Here is a 22,450-nt window from a genome sequence, read left to right as displayed (position 1 = left end):
ACTGGACCTGAGGGCTAGGGTTAGGGTTAGGGTTAGGGTTAATAACTACTAATACCATGGAACTGGACCTGAGGGCTAGGGATAGGGCTAGGGTTAGGGTTAATAACTACTAATACCATGGAACTGGACCTGAGGGCTAGGGCTAGGGCTAGGGTTAGGGTTAATAACTAATAATACCATGGAACTGGACCTGAGGGCTAGGGCTAGGGCTAGGGTTAGGGTTAATAACTACTAATACCATGGAACTGGACCTGAGGGCTAGGGATAGGGCTAGGGTTAGGGTTAATAACTACTAATACCATGGAACTGGACCTGAGGGCTAGGGCTAGGGTTAGGGTTAATAACTACTAATACCATGGAACTGGACCTGAGGGCTAGGGCTAGGGCTAGGGTTAGGGTTAATAACTACTAATACCATGGAACTGGACCTGAGGGCTAGGGATAGGGCTAGGGTTAGGGTTAATAACTACTAATACCATGGAACTGGACCTGAGGGATAGGGCTAGGGCTAGGGTTAGGGTTAATAACTACTAATACCATGGAACTGGACCTGAGGGCTAGGGCTAGGGTTAGGGTTAATAACTACTAATACCATGGAACTGGACCTGAGGGCTAGGGCTAGGGCTAGGGTTAGGGTTAATAACTACTAATACCATGGAACTGGACCTGAGGGCTAGGGTTAGGGTTAGGGTTAGGGTTAATAACTACTAATACCATGGAACTGGACCTGAGGGCTAGGGATAGGGCTAGGGTTAGGGTTAATAACTACTAATACCATGGAACTGGACCTGAGGGCTAGGGCTAGGGCTAGGGTTAGGGTTAATAACTACTAATACCATGGAACTGGACCTGAGGGCTAGGGCTATGGCTAGGGTTAGGGTTAATAACTACTAATACCATGGAACTGGACCTGAGGGCTAGGGATAGGGCTAGGGTTAGGGTTAATAACTACTAATACCATGGAACTGGACCTGAGGGCTAGGGCTAGGGTTAGGGTTAATAACTACTAATACCATGGAACTGGACCTGAGGGCTAGGGCTAGGGATAGGGTTAATAACTACTAATACCATGGAACTGGACCTGAGGGCTAGGGATAGGGCTAGGGTTAGGGTTAATAACTACTAATACCATGGAACTGGACCTGAGGGCTAGGGATAGGGCTAGGGTTAGGGTTAATAACTACTAATACCATGGAACTGGACCTGAGGGATAGGGCTAGGGCTAGGGTTAGGGTTAATAACTACTAATACCATGGAACTGGACCTGAGGGCTAGGGCTAGGGTTAGGGTTAATAACTACTAATACCATGGAACTGGACCTGAGGGCTAGGGCTAGGGCTAGGGTTAGGGTTAATAACTACTAATACCATGGAACTGGACCTGAGGGCTAGGGTTAGGGTTAGGGTTAGGGTTAATAACTACTAATACCATGGAACTGGACCTGAGGGCTAGGGATAGGGCTAGGGTTAGGGTTAATAACTACTAATACCATGGAACTGGACCTGAGGGCTAGGGCTAGGGCTAGGGTTAGGGTTAATAACTACTAATACCATGGAACTGGACCTGAGGGCTAGGGCTATGGCTAGGGTTAGGGTTAATAACTACTAATACCATGGAACTGGACCTGAGGGCTAGGGATAGGGCTAGGGTTAGGGTTAATAACTACTAATACCATGGAACTGGACCTGAGGGCTAGGGCTAGGGTTAGGGTTAATAACTACTAATACCATGGAACTGGACCTGAGGGCTAGGGCTAGGGATAGGGTTAATAACTACTAATACCATGGAACTGGACCTGAGGGCTAGGGATAGGGCTAGGGTTAGGGTTAATAACTACTAATACCATGGAACTGGACCTGAGGGCTAGGGTTAGGGTTAGGGTTAATAACTACTAATACCATGGAACTGGACCTGAGGGCTAGGGATAGGGCTAGGGTTAGGGTTAATAACTACTAATACCATGGAACTGGACCTGAGGGATAGGGCTAGGGTTAGGGTTAATAACTACTAATACCATGGAACTGGACCTGAGGGCTAGGGATAGGGCTAGGGTTAGGGTTAATAACTACTAATACCATGGAACTGGACCTGAGGGCTAGGGATAGGGCTAGGGTTAGGGTTAATAACTACTAATACCATGGAACTGGCCCTGAGGGCTAGGGCTAGGGCTAGGGTTAGGGTTAATAACTACTAATACCATGGAACTGGACCTGAGGGCTAGGGCTAGGGCTAGGGTTAGGGTTAATAACTACTAATACCATGGAACTGGACCTGAGGGCTAGGGCTAGGGCTAGGGTTAGGGTTAATAACTACTAATACCATGGAACTGGACCTGAGGGCTAGGGATAGGGCTAGGGTTAGGGTTAATAACTACTAATACCATGGAACTGGACCTGAGGGCTAGGGATAGGGCTAGGGTTAGGGTTAATAACTACTAATACCATGGAACTGGACCTGAGGGCTAGGGCTAGGGTTAGGGTTAATAACTACTAATACCATGGAACTGGACCTGAGGGCTAGGGCTAGGGCTAGGGTTAGGGTTAATAACTACTAATACCATGGAACTGGACCTGAGGGCTAGGGATAGGGCTAGGGTTAGGGTTAATAACTACCAATACCATGGAACTGGACCTGAGGGCTAGGGCTAGGGCTAGGGTTAGGGTTAATAACTACTAATACCATGGAACTGGACCTGAGGGATAGGGCTAGGGCTAGGGTTAGGGTTAATAACTACTAATACCATGGAACTGGACCTGAGGGCTAGGGCTAGGGTTAGGGTTAATAACTACTAATACCATGGAACTGGACCTGAGGGCTAGGGCTAGGGCTAGGGTTAGGGTTAATAACTACTAATACCATGGAACTGGACCTGAGGGCTAGGGCTAGGGCTAGGGTTAGGGTTAATAACTACTAATACCATGGAACTGGACCTGAGGGCTAGGGATAGGGCTAGGGTTAGGGTTAATAACTACTAATACCATGGAACTGGACCTGAGGGCTAGGGCTAGGGCTAGGGTTAGGGTTAATAACTACTAATACCATGGAACTGGACCTGAGGGATAGGGCTAGGGCTAGGGTTAGGGTTAATAACTACTAATACCATGGAACTGGACCTGAGGGCTAGGGCTAGGGTTAGGGTTAATAACTACTAATACCATGGAACTGGACCTGAGGGCTAGGGCTAGGGCTAGGGTTAGGGTTAATAACTACTAATACCATGGAACTGGACCTGAGGGCTAGGGTTAGGGTTAGGGTTAGGGTTAATAACTACTAATACCATGGAACTGGACCTGAGGGCTAGGGATAGGGCTAGGGTTAGGGTTAATAACTACTAATACCATGGAACTGGACCTGAGGGCTAGGGCTAGGGCTAGGGTTAGGGTTAATAACTACTAATACCATGGAACTGGACCTGAGGGCTAGGGCTATGGCTAGGGTTAGGGTTAATAACTACTAATACCATGGAACTGGACCTGAGGGCTAGGGATAGGGCTAGGGTTAGGGTTAATAACTACTAATACCATGGAACTGGACCTGAGGGCTAGGGCTAGGGTTAGGGTTAATAACTACTAATACCATGGAACTGGACCTGAGGGCTAGGGCTAGGGATAGGGTTAATAACTACTAATACCATGGAACTGGACCTGAGGGCTAGGGATAGGGCTAGGGTTAGGGTTAATAACTACTAATACCATGGAACTGGACCTGAGGGCTAGGGTTAGGGTTAGGGTTAATAACTACTAATACCATGGAACTGGACCTGAGGGCTAGGGATAGGGCTAGGGTTAGGGTTAATAACTACTAATACCATGGAACTGGACCTGAGGGATAGGGCTAGGGTTAGGGTTAATAACTACTAATACCATGGAACTGGACCTGAGGGCTAGGGATAGGGCTAGGGTTAGGGTTAATAACTACTAATACCATGGAACTGGACCTGAGGGCTAGGGATAGGGCTAGGGTTAGGGTTAATAACTACTAATACCATGGAACTGGCCCTGAGGGCTAGGGCTAGGGCTAGGGTTAGGGTTAATAACTACTAATACCATGGAACTGGACCTGAGGGCTAGGGCTAGGGCTAGGGTTAGGGTTAATAACTACTAATACCATGGAACTGGACCTGAGGGCTAGGGCTAGGGCTAGGGTTAGGGTTAATAACTACTAATACCATGGAACTGGACCTGAGGGCTAGGGATAGGGCTAGGGTTAGGGTTAATAACTACTAATACCATGGAACTGGACCTGAGGGCTAGGGATAGGGCTAGGGTTAGGGTTAATAACTACTAATACCATGGAACTGGACCTGAGGGCTAGGGCTAGGGTTAGGGTTAATAACTACTAATACCATGGAACTGGACCTGAGGGCTAGGGCTAGGGCTAGGGTTAGGGTTAATAACTACTAATACCATGGAACTGGACCTGAGGGCTAGGGATAGGGCTAGGGTTAGGGTTAATAACTACTAATACCATGGAACTGGACCTGAGGGCTAGGGCTAGGGCTAGGGTTAGGGTTAATAACTACTAATACCATGGAACTGGACCTGAGGGCTAGGGCTAGGGATAGGGTTAATAACTACTAATACCATGGAACTGGACCTGAGGGCTAGGGATAGGGCTAGGGTTAGGGTTAATAACTACTAATACCATGGAACTGGACCTGAGGGCTAGGGCTAGGGCTAGGGTTAGGGTTAATAACTACTAATACCATGGAACTGGACCTGAGGGCTAGGGATAGGGCTAGGGTTAGGGTTAATAACTACTAATACCATGGAACTGGACCTGAGGGCTAGGGATAGGGCTAGGGTTAGGGTTAATAACTACTAATACCATGGAACTGGACCTGAGGGCTAGGGCTAGGGCTAGGGTTAGGGTTAATAACTACTAATACCATGGAACTGGACCTGAGGGCTAGGGCTAGGGCTAGGGTTAGGGTTAATAACTACTAATACCATGGAACTGGACCTGAGGGCTAGGGCTAGGGCTAGGGTTAGGGTTAATAACTACTAATACCATGGAACTGGACCTGAGGGCTAGGGATAGGGCTAGGGTTAGGGTTAATAACTACTAATACCATGGAACTGGACCTGAGGGATAGGGCTAGGGCTAGGGTTAGGGTTAATAACTACTAATACCATGGAACTGGACCTGAGGGCTAGGGCTAGGGTTAGGGTTAATAACTACTAATACCATGGAACTGGACCTGAGGGCTAGGGCTAGGGCTAGGGTTAGGGTTAATAACTACTAATACCATGGAACTGGACCTGAGGGCTAGGGATAGGGCTAGGGTTAGGGTTAATAACTACTAATACCATGGAACTGGACCTGAGGGATAGGGCTAGGGCTAGGGTTAGGGTTAATAACTACTAATACCATGGAACTGGACCTGAGGGCTAGGGCTAGGGTTAGGGTTAATAACTACTAATACCATGGAACTGGACCTGAGGGCTAGGGCTAGGGCTAGGGTTAGGGTTAATAACTACTAATACCATGGAACTGGACCTGAGGGCTAGGGTTAGGGTTAGGGTTAGGGTTAATAACTACTAATACCATGGAACTGGACCTGAGGGCTAGGGATAGGGCTAGGGTTAGGGTTAATAACTACTAATACCATGGAACTGGACCTGAGGGCTAGGGCTAGGGCTAGGGTTAGGGTTAATAACTACTAATACCATGGAACTGGACCTGAGGGCTAGGGATAGGGCTAGGGTTAGGGTTAATAACTACTAATACCATGGAACTGGACCTGAGGGCTAGGGATAGGGCTAGGGTTAGGGTTAATAACTACTAATACCATGGAACTGGACCTGAGGGCTAGGGCTAGGGTTAGGGTTAATAACTACTAATACCATGGAACTGGACCTGAGGGCTAGGGCTAGGGATAGGGTTAATAACTACTAATACCATGGAACTGGACCTGAGGGCTAGGGATAGGGCTAGGGTTAGGGTTAATAACTACTAATACCATGGAACTGGACCTGAGGGCTAGGGTTAGGGTTAGGGTTAATAACTACTAATACCATGGAACTGGACCTGAGGGCTAGGGATAGGGCTAGGGTTAGGGTTAATAACTACTAATACCATGGAACTGGACCTGAGGGATAGGGCTAGGGTTAGGGTTAATAACTACTAATACCATGGAACTGGACCTGAGGGCTAGGGATAGGGCTAGGGTTAGGGTTAATAACTACTAATACCATGGAACTGGACCTGAGGGCTAGGGATAGGGCTAGGGTTAGGGTTAATAACTACTAATACCATGGAACTGGACCTGAGGGCTAGGGCTAGGGCTAGGGTTAGGGTTAATAACTACTAATACCATGGAACTGGACCTGAGGGCTAGGGCTAGGGCTAGGGTTAGGGTTAATAACTACTAATACCATGGAACTGGACCTGAGGGCTAGGGCTAGGGCTAGGGTTAGGGTTAATAACTACTAATACCATGGAACTGGACCTGAGGGCTAGGGATAGGGCTAGGGTTAGGGTTAATAACTACTAATACCATGGAACTGGACCTGAGGGCTAGGGCTAGGGCTAGGGTTAGGGTTAATAACTACTAATACCATGGAACTGGACCTGAGGGCTAGGGCTAGGGCTAGGGTTAGGGTTAATAACTACTAATACCATGGAACTGGACCTGAGGGCTAGGGATAGGGCTAGGGTTAGGGTTAATAACTACTAATACCATGGAACTGGACCTGAGGGCTAGGGCTAGGGCTAGGGTTAGGGTTAATAACTACTAATACCATGGAACTGGACCTGAGGGCTAGGGCTAGGGATAGGGTTAATAACTACTAATACCATGGAACTGGACCTGAGGGCTAGGGATAGGGCTAGGGTTAGGGTTAATAACTACTAATACCATGGAACTGGACCTGAGGGCTAGGGCTAGGGCTAGGGTTAGGGTTAATAACTACTAATACCATGGAACTGGACCTGAGGGCTAGGGATAGGGCTAGGGTTAGGGTTAATAACTACTAATACCATGGAACTGGACCTGAGGGCTAGGGATAGGGCTAGGGTTAGGGTTAATAACTACTAATACCATGGAACTGGACCTGAGGGCTAGGGCTAGGGCTAGGGTTAGGGTTAATAACTACTAATACCATGGAACTGGACCTGAGGGCTAGGGCTAGGGCTAGGGTTAGGGTTAATAACTACTAATACCATGGAACTGGACCTGAGGGCTAGGGCTAGGGCTAGGGTTAGGGTTAATAACTACTAATACCATGGAACTGGACCTGAGGGCTAGGGATAGGGCTAGGGTTAGGGTTAATAACTACTAATACCATGGAACTGGACCTGAGGGCTAGGGATAGGGCTAGGGTTAGGGTTAATAACTACTAATACCATGGAACTGGACCTGAGGGCTAGGGCTAGGGCTAGGGTTAGGGTTAATAACTACTAATACCATGGAACTGGACCTGAGGGCTAGGGCTAGGGCTAGGGTTAGGGTTAATAACTACTAATACCATGGAACTGGACCTGAGGGCTAGGGATAGGGCTAGGGTTAGGGTTAATAACTACTAATACCATGGAACTGGACCTGAGGGCTAGGGCTAGGGCTAGGGTTAGGGTTAATAACTACTAATACCATGGAACTGGACCTGAGGGCTAGGGATAGGGCTAGGGTTAGGGTTAATAACTACTAATACCATGGAATTGGACCTGAGGGCTAGGGATAGGGCTAGGGTTAGGGTTAATAACTACTAATACCATGGAACTGGACCTGAGGGATAGGGCTAGGGCTAGGGTTAGGGTTAATAACTACTAATACCATGGAACTGGACCTGAGGGCTAGGGATAGGGCTAGGGCTAGGGTTAATAACTACTAATACCATGGAACTGGACCTGAGGGCTAGGGTTAGGGTTAGGGTTAATAACTACTAATACCATGGAATTGGACCTGAGGGCTAGGGATAGGGCTAGGGTTAGGGTTAATAACTACTAATACCATGGAACTGGACCTGAGGGATAGGGCTAGGGCTAGGGTTAGGGTTATAACTACTAATACCATGGAACTGGACCTGAGGGCTAGGGCTAGGGCTAGGGTTAGGGTTAATAACTACTAATACCATGGAACTGGACCTGAGGGCTAGGGCTAGGGCTAGGGTTAGGGTTAATAACTACTAATACCATGGAACTGGACCTGAGGGCTAGGGCTAGGGCTAGGGTTAGGGTTAATAACTACTAATACCATGGAACTGGACCTGAGGGCTAGGGATAGGGCTAGGGTTAGGGTTAATAACTACTAATACCATGGAACTGGACCTGAGGGCTAGGGCTAGGGCTAGGGTTAGGGTTAATAACTACTAATACCATGGAACTGGACCTGAGGGCTAGGGCTAGGGCTAGGGTTAGGGTTAATAACTACTAATACCATGGAACTGGACCTGAGGGCTAGGGCTAGGGCTAGGGTTAGGGTTAATAACTACTAATACCATGGAACTGGACCTGAGGGCTAGGGCTAGGGCTAGGGTTAGGGTTAATAACTACTAATACCATGGAACTGGACCTGAGGGCTAGGGCTAGGGCTAGGGTTAGGGTTAATAACTACTAATACCATGGAACTGGACCTGAGGGCTAGGGATAGGGCTAGGGTTAGGGTTAATAACTACTAATACCATGGAACTGGACCTGAGGGCTAGGGCTAGGGCTAGGGTTAGGGTTAATAACTACTAATACCATGGAACTGGACCTGAGGGCTAGGGATAGGGCTAGGGTTAGGGTTAATAACTACTAATACCATGGAACTGGACCTGAGGGCTAGGGCTAGGGCTAGGGTTAGGGTTAATAACTACTAATACCATGGAACTGGACCTGAGGGCTAGGGCTAGGGCTAGGGCTAGGGTTAGGGTTAATAACTACTAATACCATGGAACTGGACCTGAGGGCTAGGGATAGGGCTAGGGTTAGGGTTAATAACTACTAATACCATGGAACTGGACCTGAGGGCTAGGGCTAGGGCTAGGGTTAGGGTTAATAACTACTAATACCATGGAACTGGACCTGAGGGCTAGGGCTAGGGATAGGGTTAATAACTACTAATACCATGGAACTGGACCTGAGGGCTAGGGATAGGGCTAGGGTTAGGGTTAATAACTACTAATACCATGGAACTGGACCTGAGGGCTAGGGCTAGGGCTAGGGTTAGGGTTAATAACTACTAATACCATGGAACTGGACCTGAGGGCTAGGGATAGGGCTAGGGTTAGGGTTAATAACTACTAATACCATGGAACTGGACCTGAGGGCTAGGGATAGGGCTAGGGTTAGGGTTAATAACTACTAATACCATGGAACTGGACCTGAGGGCTAGGGCTAGGGCTAGGGTTAGGGTTAATAACTACTAATACCATGGAACTGGACCTGAGGGCTAGGGCTAGGGCTAGGGTTAGGGTTAATAACTACTAATACCATGGAACTGGACCTGAGGGCTAGGGCTAGGGCTAGGGTTAGGGTTAATAACTACTAATACCATGGAACTGGACCTGAGGGCTAGGGATAGGGCTAGGGTTAGGGTTAATAACTACTAATACCATGGAACTGGACCTGAGGGCTAGGGATAGGGCTAGGGTTAGGGTTAATAACTACTAATACCATGGAACTGGACCTGAGGGCTAGGGATAGGGCTAGGGTTAGGGTTAATAACTACTAATACCATGGAACTGGACCTGAGGGCTAGGGCTAGGGCTAGGGTTAGGGTTAATAACTACTAATACCATGGAACTGGACCTGAGGGCTAGGGATAGGGCTAGGGTTAGGGTTAATAACTACTAATACCATGGAACTGGACCTGAGGGCTAGGGATAGGGCTAGGGTTAGGGTTAATAACTACTAATACCATGGAACTGGACCTGAGGGCTAGGGCTAGGGCTAGGGTTAGGGTTAATAACTACTAATACCATGGAATTGGACCTGAGGGCTAGGGATAGGGCTAGGGTTAGGGTTAATAACTACTAATACCATGGAACTGGACCTGAGGGATAGGGCTAGGGCTAGGGTTAGGGTTAATAACTACTAATACCATGGAACTGGACCTGAGGGCTAGGGATAGGGCTAGGGCTAGGGTTAATAACTACTAATACCATGGAACTGGACCTGAGGGCTAGGTTTAGGGTTAGGGTTAATAACTACTAATACCATGGAATTGGACCTGAGGGCTAGGGATAGGGCTAGGGTTAGGGTTAATAACTACTAATACCATGGAACTGGACCTGAGGGATAGGGCTAGGGCTAGGGTTAGGGTTAATAACTACTAATACCATGGAACTGGACCTGAGGGCTAGGGTTAGTGCTAGGGTTAGGGTTAATAACTACTAATACCATGGAACTGGACCTGAGGGCTAGGGCTAGGGCTAGGGTTAGGGTTAATAACTACTAATACCATGGAACTGGACCTGAGGGCTAGGGATAGGGCTAGGGTTAGGGTTAATAACTACTAATACCATGGAACTGGACCTGAGGGCTAGGGCTAGGGCTAGGGTTAGGGTTAATAACTACTAATACCATGGAACTGGACCTGAGGGCTAGGGCTAGGGCTAGGGTTAGGGTTAATAACTACTAATACCATGGAACTGGACCTGAGGGCTAGGGCTAGGGCTAGGGTTAGGGTTAATAACTACTAATACCATGGAACTGGACCTGAGGGCTAGGGCTAGGGCTAGGGTTAGGGTTAATAACTACTAATACCATGGAACTGGACCTGAGGGCTAGGGCTAGGGCTAGGGTTAGGGTTAATAACTACTAATACCATGGAACTGGACCTGAGGGCTAGGGCTAGGGCTAGGGTTAGGGTTAATAACTACTAATACCATGGAACTGGACCTGAGGGCTAGGGATAGGGCTAGGGTTAGGGTTAATAACTACTAATACCATGGAACTGGACCTGAGGGCTAGGGCTAGGGCTAGGGTTAGGGTTAATAACTACTAATACCATGGAACTGGACCTGAGGGCTAGGGATAGGGCTAGGGTTAGGGTTAATAACTACTAATACCATGGAACTGGACCTGAGGGCTAGGGCTAGGGCTAGGGTTAGGGTTAATAACTACTAATACCATGGAACTGGACCTGAGGGCTAGGGCTAGGGCTAGGGTTAGGGTTAATAACTACTAATACCATGGAACTGGACCTGAGGGCTAGGGCTAGGGCTAGGGTTAGGGTTAATAACTACTAATACCATGGAACTGGACCTGAGGGCTAGGGCTAGGGCTAGGGTTAGGGTTAATAACTACTAATACCATGGAACTGGACCTGAGGGCTAGGGCTAGGGATAGGGTTAATAACTACTAATACCATGGAACTGGACCTGAGGGCTAGGGATAGGGCTAGGGTTAGGGTTAATAACTACTAATACCATGGAACTGGACCTGAGGGCTAGGGATAGGGCTAGGGTTAGGGTTAATAACTACTAATACCATGGAACTGGACCTGAGGGCTAGGGATAGGGCTAGGGTTAGGGTTAATAACTACTAATACCATGGAACTGGACCTGAGGGCTAGGGCTAGGGCTAGGGTTAGGGTTAATAACTACTAATACCATGGAACTGGACCTGAGGGCTAGGGATAGGGCTAGGGTTAGGGTTAATAACTACTAATACCATGGAACTGGACCTGAGGGCTAGGAATAGGGCTAGGGTTAGGGTTAATAACTACTAATACCATGGAACTGGACCTGAGGGCTAGGGCTAGGGCTAGGGTTAGGGTTAATAACTACTAATACCATGGAATTGGACCTGAGGGCTAGGGATAGGGCTAGGGTTAGGGTTAATAACTACTAATACCATGGAACTGGACCTGAGGGATAGGGCTAGGGCTAGGGTTAGGGTTAATAACTACTAATACCATGGAACTGGACCTGAGGGCTAGGGATAGGGCTAGGGCTAGGGTTAATAACTACTAATACCATGGAACTGGACCTGAGGGCTAGGTTTAGGGTTAGGGTTAATAACTACTAATACCATGGAATTGGACCTGAGGGCTAGGGATAGGGCTAGGGTTAGGGTTAATAACTACTAATACCATGGAACTGGACCTGAGGGATAGGGCTAGGGCTAGGGTTAGGGTTAATAACTACTAATACCATGGAACTGGACCTGAGGGCTAGGGTTAGTGCTAGGGTTAGGGTTAATAACTACTAATACCATGGAACTGGACCTGAGGGCTAGGGCTAGGGCTAGGGTTAGGGTTAATAACTACTAATACCATGGAACTGGACCTGAGGGCTAGGGATAGGGCTAGGGTTAGGGTTAATAACTACTAATACCATGGAACTGGACCTGAGGGCTAGGGATAGGGCTAGGGTTAGGGTTAATAACTACTAATACCATGGAACTGGACCTGAGGGCTAGGGCTAGGGCTAGGGTTAGGGTTAATAACTACTAATACCATGGAACTGGACCTGAGGGCTAGGGATAGGGCTAGGGTTAGGGTTAATAACTACTAATACCATGGAACTGGACCTGAGGGCTAGGGCTAGGGCTAGGGTTAGGGTTAATAACTACTAATACCATGGAACTGGACCTGAGGGCTAGGGATAGGGCTAGGGTTAGGGTTAATAACTACTAATACCATGGAACTGGACCTGAGGGCTAGGGCTAGGGCTAGGGTTAGGGTTAATAACTGCTAATACCATGGAACTGGACCTGAGGGCTAGGGCTAGGGCTAGGGTTAGGGTTAATAACTACTAATACCATGGAACTGGACCTGAGGGCTAGGGATAGGGCTAGGGTTAGGGTTAATAACTACTAATACCATGGAACTGGACCTGAGGGCTAGGGCTAGGGCTAGGGTTAGGGTTAATAACTACTAATACCATGGAACTGGACCTGAGGGCTAGGGCTAGGGATAGGGTTAATAACTACTAATACCATGGAACTGGACCTGAGGGCTAGGGATAGGGCTAGGGTTAGGGTTAATAACTACTAATACCATGGAACTGGACCTGAGGGCTAGGGCTAGGGCTAGGGTTAGGGTTAATAACTACTAATACCATGGAACTGGACCTGAGGGCTAGGGATAGGGCTAGGGTTAGGGTTAATAACTACTAATACCATGGAACTGGACCTGAGGGCTAGGGATAGGGCTAGGGTTAGGGTTAATAACTACTAATACCATGGAACTGGACCTGAGGGCTAGGGCTAGGGCTAGGGTTAGGGTTAATAACTACTAATACCATGGAACTGGACCTGAGGGCTAGGGCTAGGGCTAGGGTTAGGGTTAATAACTACTAATACCATGGAACTGGACCTGAGGGCTAGGGCTAGGGCTAGGGTTAGGGTTAATAACTACTAATACCATGGAACTGGACCTGAGGGCTAGGGATAGGGCTAGGGTTAGGGTTAATAACTACTAATACCATGGAACTGGACCTGAGGGCTAGGGATAGGGCTAGGGTTAGGGTTAATAACTACTAATACCATGGAACTGGACCTGAGGGCTAGGGCTAGGGCTAGGGTTAGGGTTAATAACTACTAATACCATGGAACTGGACCTGAGGGCTAGGGATAGGGCTAGGGTTAGGGTTAATAACTACTAATACCATGGAACTGGACCTGAGGGCTAGGGATAGGGCTAGGGTTAGGGTTAATAACTACTAATACCATGGAACTGGACCTGAGGGCTAGGGCTAGGGCTAGGGTTAGGGTTAATAACTACTAATACCATGGAATTGGACCTGAGGGCTAGGGATAGGGCTAGGGTTAGGGTTAATAACTACTAATACCATGGAACTGGACCTGAGGGATAGGGCTAGGGCTAGGGTTAGGGTTAATAACTACTAATACCATGGAACTGGACCTGAGGGCTAGGGCTAGGGCTAGGGTTAGGGTTAATAACTACTAATACCATGGAACTGGACCTGAGGGCTAGGGATAGGGCTAGGGTTAGGGTTAATAACTACTAATACCATGGAACTGGACCTGAGGGCTAGGGCTAGGATAGGGTTAATAACTACTAATACCATGGAACTGGACCTGAGGGCTAGGGATAGGGCTAGGGTTAGGGTTAATAACTACTAATACCATGGAACTGGACCTGAGGGCTAGGGCTAGGGCTAGGGTTAGGGTTAATAACTACTAATACCATGGAACTGGACCTGAGGGCTAGGGATAGGGCTAGGGTTAGGGTTAATAACTACTAATACCATGGAACTGGACCTGAGGGCTAGGGATAGGGCTAGGGTTAGGGTTAATAACTACTAATACCATGGAACTGGACCTGAGGGCTAGGGCTAGGGCTAGGGTTAGGGTTAATAACTACTAATACCATGGAACTGGACCTGAGGGCTAGGGCTAGGGCTAGGGTTAGGGTTAATAACTACTAATACCATGGAACTGGACCTGAGGGCTAGGGCTAGGGCTAGGGTTAGGGTTAATAACTACTAATACCATGGAACTGGACCTGAGGGCTAGGGATAGGGCTAGGGTTAGGGTTAATAACTACTAATACCATGGAACTGGACCTGAGGGATAGGGCTAGGGCTAGGGTTAGGGTTAATAACTACTAATACCATGGAACTGGACCTGAGGGCTAGGGATAGGGCTAGGGTTAGGGTTAATAACTACTAATACCATGGAACTGGACCTGAGGGCTAGGGATAGGGCTAGGGTTAGGGTTAATAACTATTAATACCATGGAACTGGACCTGAGGGCTAGGGCTAGGGATAGGGTTAATAACTACTAATACCATGGAACTGGACCTGAGGGCTAGGGCTAGGGCTAGGGTTAGGGTTAATAACTACTAATACCATGGAACTGGACCTGAGGGCTAGGGCTAGGGCTAGGGTTAGGGTTAATAACTACTAATACCATGGAACTGGACCTGAGGGCTAGGGCTAGGGCTAGGGTTAGGGTTAATAACTACTAATACCATGGAACTGGACCTGAGGGCTAGGGCTAGGGCTAGGGTTAGGGTTAATAACTACTAATACCATGGAACTGGACCTGAGGGCTAGGGCTAGGGCTAGGGTTAGGGTTAATAACTACTAATACCATGGAACTGGACCTGAGGGCTAGGGATAGGGCTAGGGTTAGGGTTAATAACTACTAATACCATGGAACTGGACCTGAGGGATAGGGCTAGGGCTAGGGTTAGGGTTAATAACTACTAATACCATGGAACTGGACCTGAGGGCTAGGGATAGGGCTAGGGTTAGGGTTAATAACTACTAATACCATGGAACTGGACCTGAGGGCTAGGGATAGGGCTAGGGTTAGGGTTAATAACTATTAATACCATGGAACTGGACCTGAGGGCTAGGGCTAGGGATAGGGTTACTACTAATACCATGGAACTGGACCTGAGGGCTAGGGCTAGGGCTAGGGTTAGGGTTAATAACTACTAATACCATGGAACTGGACCTGAGGGCTAGGGCTAGGGCTAGGGTTAGGGTTAATAACTACTAATACCATGGAACTGGACCTGAGGGCTAGGGCTAGGGTTAGGGTTAATAACTACTAATACCATGGAACTGGACCTGAGGGCTAGGGTTAGGGCTAGGGTTAGGGTTAATAACTACTAATACCATGGAACTGGACCTGAGGGCTAGGGATAGGGCTAGGGTTAGGGTTAATAACTACTAATACCATGGAACTGGACCTGAGGGCTAGGGATAGGGCTAGGGTTAGGGTTAATAACTACTAATACCATGGAACTGGACCTGAGGGCTAGGGATAGGGCTAGGGTTAGGGTTAATAACTACTAATACCATGGAACTGGACCTGAGGGCTAGGGCTAGGGCTAGGGTTAGGGTTAATAACTACTAATACCATGGAACTGGACCTGAGGGCTAGGGCTAGGGCTAGGGTTAGGGTTAATAACTACTAATACCATGGAACTGGACCTGAGGGCTAGGGCTAGGGCTAGGGTTAGGGTTAATAACTACTAATACCATGGAACTGGACCTGAGGGCTAGGGATAGGGCTAGGGTTACTACTAATACCATGGAACTGGACCTGAGGGCTAGGGATAGGGCTAGGGTTAGGGTTAATAACTACTAATACCATGGAACTGGACCTGAGGTGGACCTGAGGGCTAGGGATAGGGCTAGGGTTAGGGTTAATAACTACTAATACCATGGAACTGGACCTGAGGGCTAGGGATAGGGCTAGGGTTAGGGTTAATAACTATTAATACCATGGAACTGGACCTGAGGGCTAGGGCTAGGGATAGGGTTAATAACTACTAATACCATGGAACTGGACCTGAGGGCTAGGGCTAGGGCTAGGGTTAGGGTTAATAACTACTAATACCATGGAACTGGACCTGAGGGCTAGGGCTAGGGCTAGGGTTAGGGTTAATAACTACTAATACCATGGAACTGGACCTGAGGGCTAGGGCTAGGGCTAGGGTTAGGGTTAATAACTACTAATACCATGGAACTGGACCTGAGGGCTAGGGCTAGGGCTAGGGTTAGGGTTAATAACTACTAATACCATGGAACTGGACCTGAGGGCTAGGGCTAGGGCTAGGGTTAGGGTTAATAACTACTAATACCATGGAACTGGACCTGAGGGCTAGGGATAGGGCTAGGGTTAGGGTTAATAACTACTAATACCATGGAACTGGACCTGAGGGATAGGGCTAGGGCTAGGGTTAGGGTTAATAACTACTAATACCATGGAACTGGACCTGAGGGCTAGGGATAGGGCTAGGGTTAGGGTTAATAACTACTAATACCATGGAACTGGACCTGAGGGCTAGGGATAGGGCTAGGGTTAGGGTTAATAACTATTAATACCATGGAACTGGACCTGAGGGCTAGGGCTAGGGATAGGGTTACTACTAATACCATGGAACTGGACCTGAGGGCTAGGGCTAGGGCTAGGGTTAGGGTTAATAACTACTAATACCATGGAACTGGACCTGAGGGCTAGGGCTAGGGCTAGGGTTAGGGTTAATAACTACTAATACCATGGAACTGGACCTGAGGGCTAGGGCTAGGGTTAGGGTTAATAACTACTAATACCATGGAACTGGACCTGAGGGCTAGGGTTAGGGCTAGGGTTAGGGTTAATAACTACTAATACCATGGAACTGGACCTGAGGGCTAGGGATAGGGCTAGGGTTAGGGTTAATAACTACTAATACCATGGAACTGGACCTGAGGGCTAGGGCTAGGGCTAGGGTTAGGGTTAATAACTACTAATACCATGGAACTGGACCTGAGGGCTAGGGATAGGGCTAGGGTTAGGGTTAATAACTACTAATACCATGGAACTGGACCTGAGGGATAGGGCTAGGGCTAGGGTTAGGGTTAATAACTACTAATACCATGGAACTGGACCTGAGGGCTAGGGATAGGGCTAGGGTTAGGGTTAATAACTACTAATACCATGGAACTGGACCTGAGGGCTAGGGATAGGGCTAGGGTTAGGGTTAATAACTATTAATACCATGGAACTGGACCTGAGGGCTAGGGCTAGGGATAGGGTTAATAACTACTAATACCATGGAACTGGACCTGAGGGCTAGGGCTAGGGCTAGGGTTAGGGTTAATAACTACTAATACCATGGAACTGGACCTGAGGGCTAGGGCTAGGGCTAGGGTTAGGGTTAATAACTACTAATACCATGGAACTGGACCTGAGGGCTAGGGCTAGGGCTAGGGTTAGGGTTAATAACTACTAATACCATGGAACTGGACCTGAGGGCTAGGGCTAGGGCTAGGGTTAGGGTTAATAACTACTAATACCATGGAACTGGACCTGAGGGCTAGGGATAGGGCTAGGGTTAGGGTTAATAACTACTAATACCATGGAACTGGACCTGAGGGATAGGGCTAGGGCTAGGGTTAGGGTTAATAACTACTAATACCATGGAACTGGACCTGAGGGCTAGGGATAGGGCTAGGGTTAGGGTTAATAACTACTAATACCATGGAACTGGACCTGGGGGCTAGGGATAGGGCTAGGGTTAGGGTTAATAACTATTAATACCATGGAACTGGACCTGAGGGCTAGGGCTAGGGATAGGGTTACTACTAATACCATGGAACTGGACCTGAGGGCTAGGGCTAGGGCTAGGGTTAGGGTTAATAACTACTAATACCATGGAACTGGACCTGAGGGCTAGGGTTAGGGCTAGGGTTAGGGTTAATAACTACTAATACCATGGAACTGGACCTGAGGGCTAGGGATAGGGCTAGGGTTAGGGTTAATAACTACTAATACCATGGAACTGGACCTGAGGGCTAGGGATAGGGCTAGGGTTAGGGTTAATAACTACTAATACCATGGAACTGGACCTGAGGGCTAGGGATAGGGCTAGGGTTAGGGTTAATAACTACTAATACCATGGAACTGGACCTGAGGGCTAGGGCTAGGGCTAGGGTTAGGGTTAATAACTACTAATACCATGGAACTGGACCTGAGGGCTAGGGCTAGGGCTAGGGTTAGGGTTAATAACTACTAATACCATGGAACTGGACCTGAGGGCTAGGGCTAGGGCTAGGGTTAGGGTTAATAACTACTAATACCATGGAACTGGACCTGAGGGCTAGGGATAGGGCTAGGGTTAGGGTTAATAACTACTAATACCATGGAACTGGACCTGAGGGATAGGGCTAGGGCTAGGGTTAGGGTTAATAACTACTAATACCATGGAACTGGACCTGAGGGCTAGGGATAGGGCTAGGGTTAGGGTTAATAACTACTAATACCATGGAACTGGACCTGAGGGCTAGGGATAGGGCTAGGGTTAGGGTTAATAACTATTAATACCATGGAACTGGACCTGAGGGCTAGGGCTAGGGATAGGGTTAATAACTACTAATACCATGGAACTGGACCTGAGGGCTAGGGCTAGGGCTAGGGTTAGGGTTAATAACTACTAATACCATGGAACTGGACCTGAGGGCTAGGGCTAGGGCTAGGGTTAGGGTTAATAACTACTAATACCATGGAACTGGACCTGAGGGCTAGGGCTAGGGCTAGGGTTAGGGTTAATAACTACTAATACCATGGAACTGGACCTGAGGGCTAGGGCTAGGGCTAGGGTTAGGGTTAATAACTACTAATACCATGGAACTGGACCTGAGGGCTAGGGATAGGGCTAGGGTTAGGGTTAATAACTACTAATACCATGGAACTGGACCTGAGGGCTAGGGATAGGGCTAGGATTAGGGTTAATAACTATTAATACCATGGAACTGGACCTGAGGGCTAGGGCTAGGGATAGGGTTACTACTAATACCATGGAACTGGACCTGAGGGCTAGGGCTAGGGCTAGGGTTAGGGTTAATAACTACTAATACCATGGAACTGGACCTGAGGGCTAGGGCTAGGGCTAGGGTTAGGGTTAATAACTACTAATACCATGGAACTGGACCTGAGGGCTAGGGCTAGGGCTAGGGTTAGGGTTAATAACTACTAATACCATGGAACTGGACCTGAGGGCTAGGGTTAGGGCTAGGGTTAGGGTTAATAACTACTAATACCATGGAACTGGACCTGAGGGCTAGGGATAGGGCTAGGGTTAGGGTTAATAACTACTAATACCATGGAACTGGACCTGAGGGCTAGGGTTAGGGTTAGGGTTAGGGTTAATAACTACTAATACCATGGAACTGGACCTGAGGGCTAGGGCTAGGGCTAGGGTTAGGGTTAATAACTACTAATACCATGGAACTGGACCTGAGGGCTAGGGCTAGGGCTAGGGTTAGGGTTACAGGTGACTCACAGCTAAACCTGAGTACATACATCACCAGGAGTTGCCTTATAGCGGTTTACAATATTGACAGTTTTAACTTACAACAATCACTGGGCAATGAATGGCAGCATAAATATAAGCTAGAACAGTAGAGTGAGTTCCACCCTGGCAGGCATACTGTAGATACAGTATGCATTCCTTCCCTTTTTTGTCTGCAAAAGAGGCCTTATGGGATATCTTTGGACTTTAATTAAGAGTAAGCTCTTGAAAAAGTTGAAAATATGAATAAAATATAAATAACTACTAGGGTAAAACTATTCCCCCCCCCCCCCCCCCCCGAGTCACAGTTTGTGCAGCAGTGCTTTAGCAGCCACTATTAGCCTGCATCTGTTATGAACTCACCTGGTGGAGAAGAAGGATCTAATGTAGTGTAGTCTATCTCCAGGAGGGGCGCTGTGGTTGCGTCTGTATAGCAGACAACAGGACATAAAATATCACAGAATGGAGGAAGTTAATAGATAATGGGCAATACTAGTAGAGCACTAACTAGATGTTTAGATATTGAATGTTCAAAGAACATAATGGTAACAAAGCCCTTGTAACAAGCATTTTTGTGAAGAATCCATTTGGCTTTTGTACTGCTAATAAAACATTTGATCCTCTTTTTATTACGCTATTTTTAAGTCTGCAAAAGAGGCCTTCTGGGATGTCATTGGACTGTAAAATAACTAGAATATATATTAAAAAAAATTCTAGAGCCACAGTTTGTGCACCAGTGATTTAGCAGCCACTATAGCCTGCATCTGTTATGAACTCACTTGGTGGAGTAGGATCTGGTGTAGTGTAGTGTGTATCCAGGAGGGGGTCGTGTCTGTATAGCAGAGATATGAGTTACACAACAGGACGCGTGATAGTGAAAGATAGCGGCAGTCAGGCAAGTCCCGGAAAAGACACGCTGTGATTGGCCAGAGGCACTTTGAGTGACAGTTCCCCCCAAACATTATTTACTATTCTGTCCCCCAGTAGATGTAACTCGGACGGCGCTGAGTCGGCTCATGCGACCTTCGCAACGCTCGACACGGCGACCCGGCATTTGAACCCTGGTCTCCCGGATGGTGGATCATATTTCTACCACTTTTTCAAGAGGCAACCCATTTTTGGCCAGGGGAGACTGTACTCCAGTAGGTGTCCAACTTACAAATGTCTCAATGGACCACATCCAATCAATGTCGATGTCCTTAGTTGTGTTCACACTGATTTTTTTTTTGTCTTGCGACACATACAGCAGCCATGTATGCGAAACATATATACAAACATTTGACACAAGGGAACAAAAACAAGACAGGTTTACATACATAAGGATAATACAGACAAGAGCAATGTCCACCGCTAAGCCTACCTCAAGTTCAAGTTCAAGTTCAAGTTACTTTTATTGCCACACAACCAGGTTGGTGGTATTTAGTTTCAGTACATATAACGTTGCAGCTCTGACAGAAACAAGGAACAAAAACAAATACATGTAGACATTTGCACCATTACCACAACCAACAATAAAAACATGAAAAACAGAAAAGGGACAGACAACCATTTAGCTAGTGTGAGGAGGGAGAGGGAGTGGGGTACTGAGGGAGTTTAGAGTTCGTATGGCTGTAGGGTAAAAACTGTTTTTGAAGCGGGAGGTCTTGGCATGGATTGATCCGTAGCGTTTCCCTGATGGTAGGAGATAAAACAGACAGTGGGCTGGGTGGGAGGGGTCCTTAATTATCTTACTGGCACGAGTGATGGTTCGGGAAGTATATATAGAGTCCAGAGTGGGGAGGTCACAACCAATGATTTTTGCTGCCTTGTTAATAATACGCTGTAGGTTGGATTTTGAGAATTGATCAGCTGAACCATACCAGACAGTGATAGATGAGGTGATGATGCTTTGTATGATGGCAGAGTAAAAGCGGAGCAACAGTCGTTGGTTCACCCTGTACTTCCTCAGTTGCCTGAGGAAGTATAGTCGCTGCTGAGCTTTCTTGGTGATGGTGGTGATGTTGAGGTCCCATTTGAGTTTATTGCTGATGTGGGTTCCGAGAAATTTGAAAGAGTCTGCGAGGGTAATGGGTTGGTTGGATATTGTCAGTGGAGATTTGAGGGTCATGTTTGCAGTCCTGAAGTCTATGGCTATTTCAGTGGTTTTGGAGGTATTGAGCAGGAGGTTGTTGATAGAGCACCATGTTGCTACTCTCTCCACTTCTCGTCTGTATGTTGATTTGTCGTTATTCTTGATGAGGCCAAGAATAGTAGTGTCGTCCGCGTATTTATATATTTTAACTGAGTTGTCCAGGGAGGTAAGTTGGTTTGTGAAAAGGGAGAAGAACCAGGGGGAAAGGACGCACCCCTGGGGTGCGCCAGTGCTTAGGGTCAGTGGGTGGGACATCCGGTTATGTATTTTGACAGTTTGGGTTCTGTTTCTGAGGAAGTCTAGGATCCAGTAGTTTATTGCCGGGTTGATGTTCATGTCCTGCAATTTGAAAAACAGTTTATTTGGGGAGATAGTATTGAAAGCTGAGCTGAAGTCAATGAACAGCATGCGTGCATATGTATTGGGAGTTTCTAAGTGACAAAGTGTATGATGCATTGCTAGGCTGATAGCATCTTCTATACCTCTATACCTACCGTATGGCCAAACTCCTGATTAAGCCTTAAAGTCGACTGAAGGACAAAGGACAAATTTCAGTGTGAACTGACAATAAAGTACCGTATCATATTATATCATATCATATCATATCATATCATATCATATCATATCATATCAT

At 47.4% G+C, this 22,450-nt stretch overlaps 1 protein-coding gene across 1 annotated transcript in view; it reads right to left on the bottom strand.

The window, feature by feature from the left end:
* LOC308288172 (scavenger receptor cysteine-rich domain-containing protein DMBT1-like) overlaps nt 1–20,797 on the bottom strand; it is a 44,067-nt gene extending 23,270 nt beyond the window's left edge. The window contains exons 1-2 of the mRNA XM_080729531.1: nt 20,465–20,797; nt 20,049–20,111 (exon numbers count right to left, since the gene is read on the bottom strand). The gene's annotated coding sequence lies outside the window, so the exon portion shown is untranslated. The remainder of the gene's footprint in view (nt 1–20,048; nt 20,112–20,464) is intronic.
* Nucleotides 20,798–22,450: the final 1,653 nt, after the last annotated feature.

The sequence above is a fragment of the Nannobrachium achirus genome, assembly GCF_963921795.1.
Source record: "Nannobrachium achirus genome assembly, chromosome: 7".
Lineage (NCBI taxonomy): Eukaryota > Metazoa > Chordata > Actinopteri > Myctophiformes > Myctophidae > Nannobrachium > Nannobrachium achirus.
This window is presented reverse-complemented; position numbering and strand designations above follow the sequence as displayed.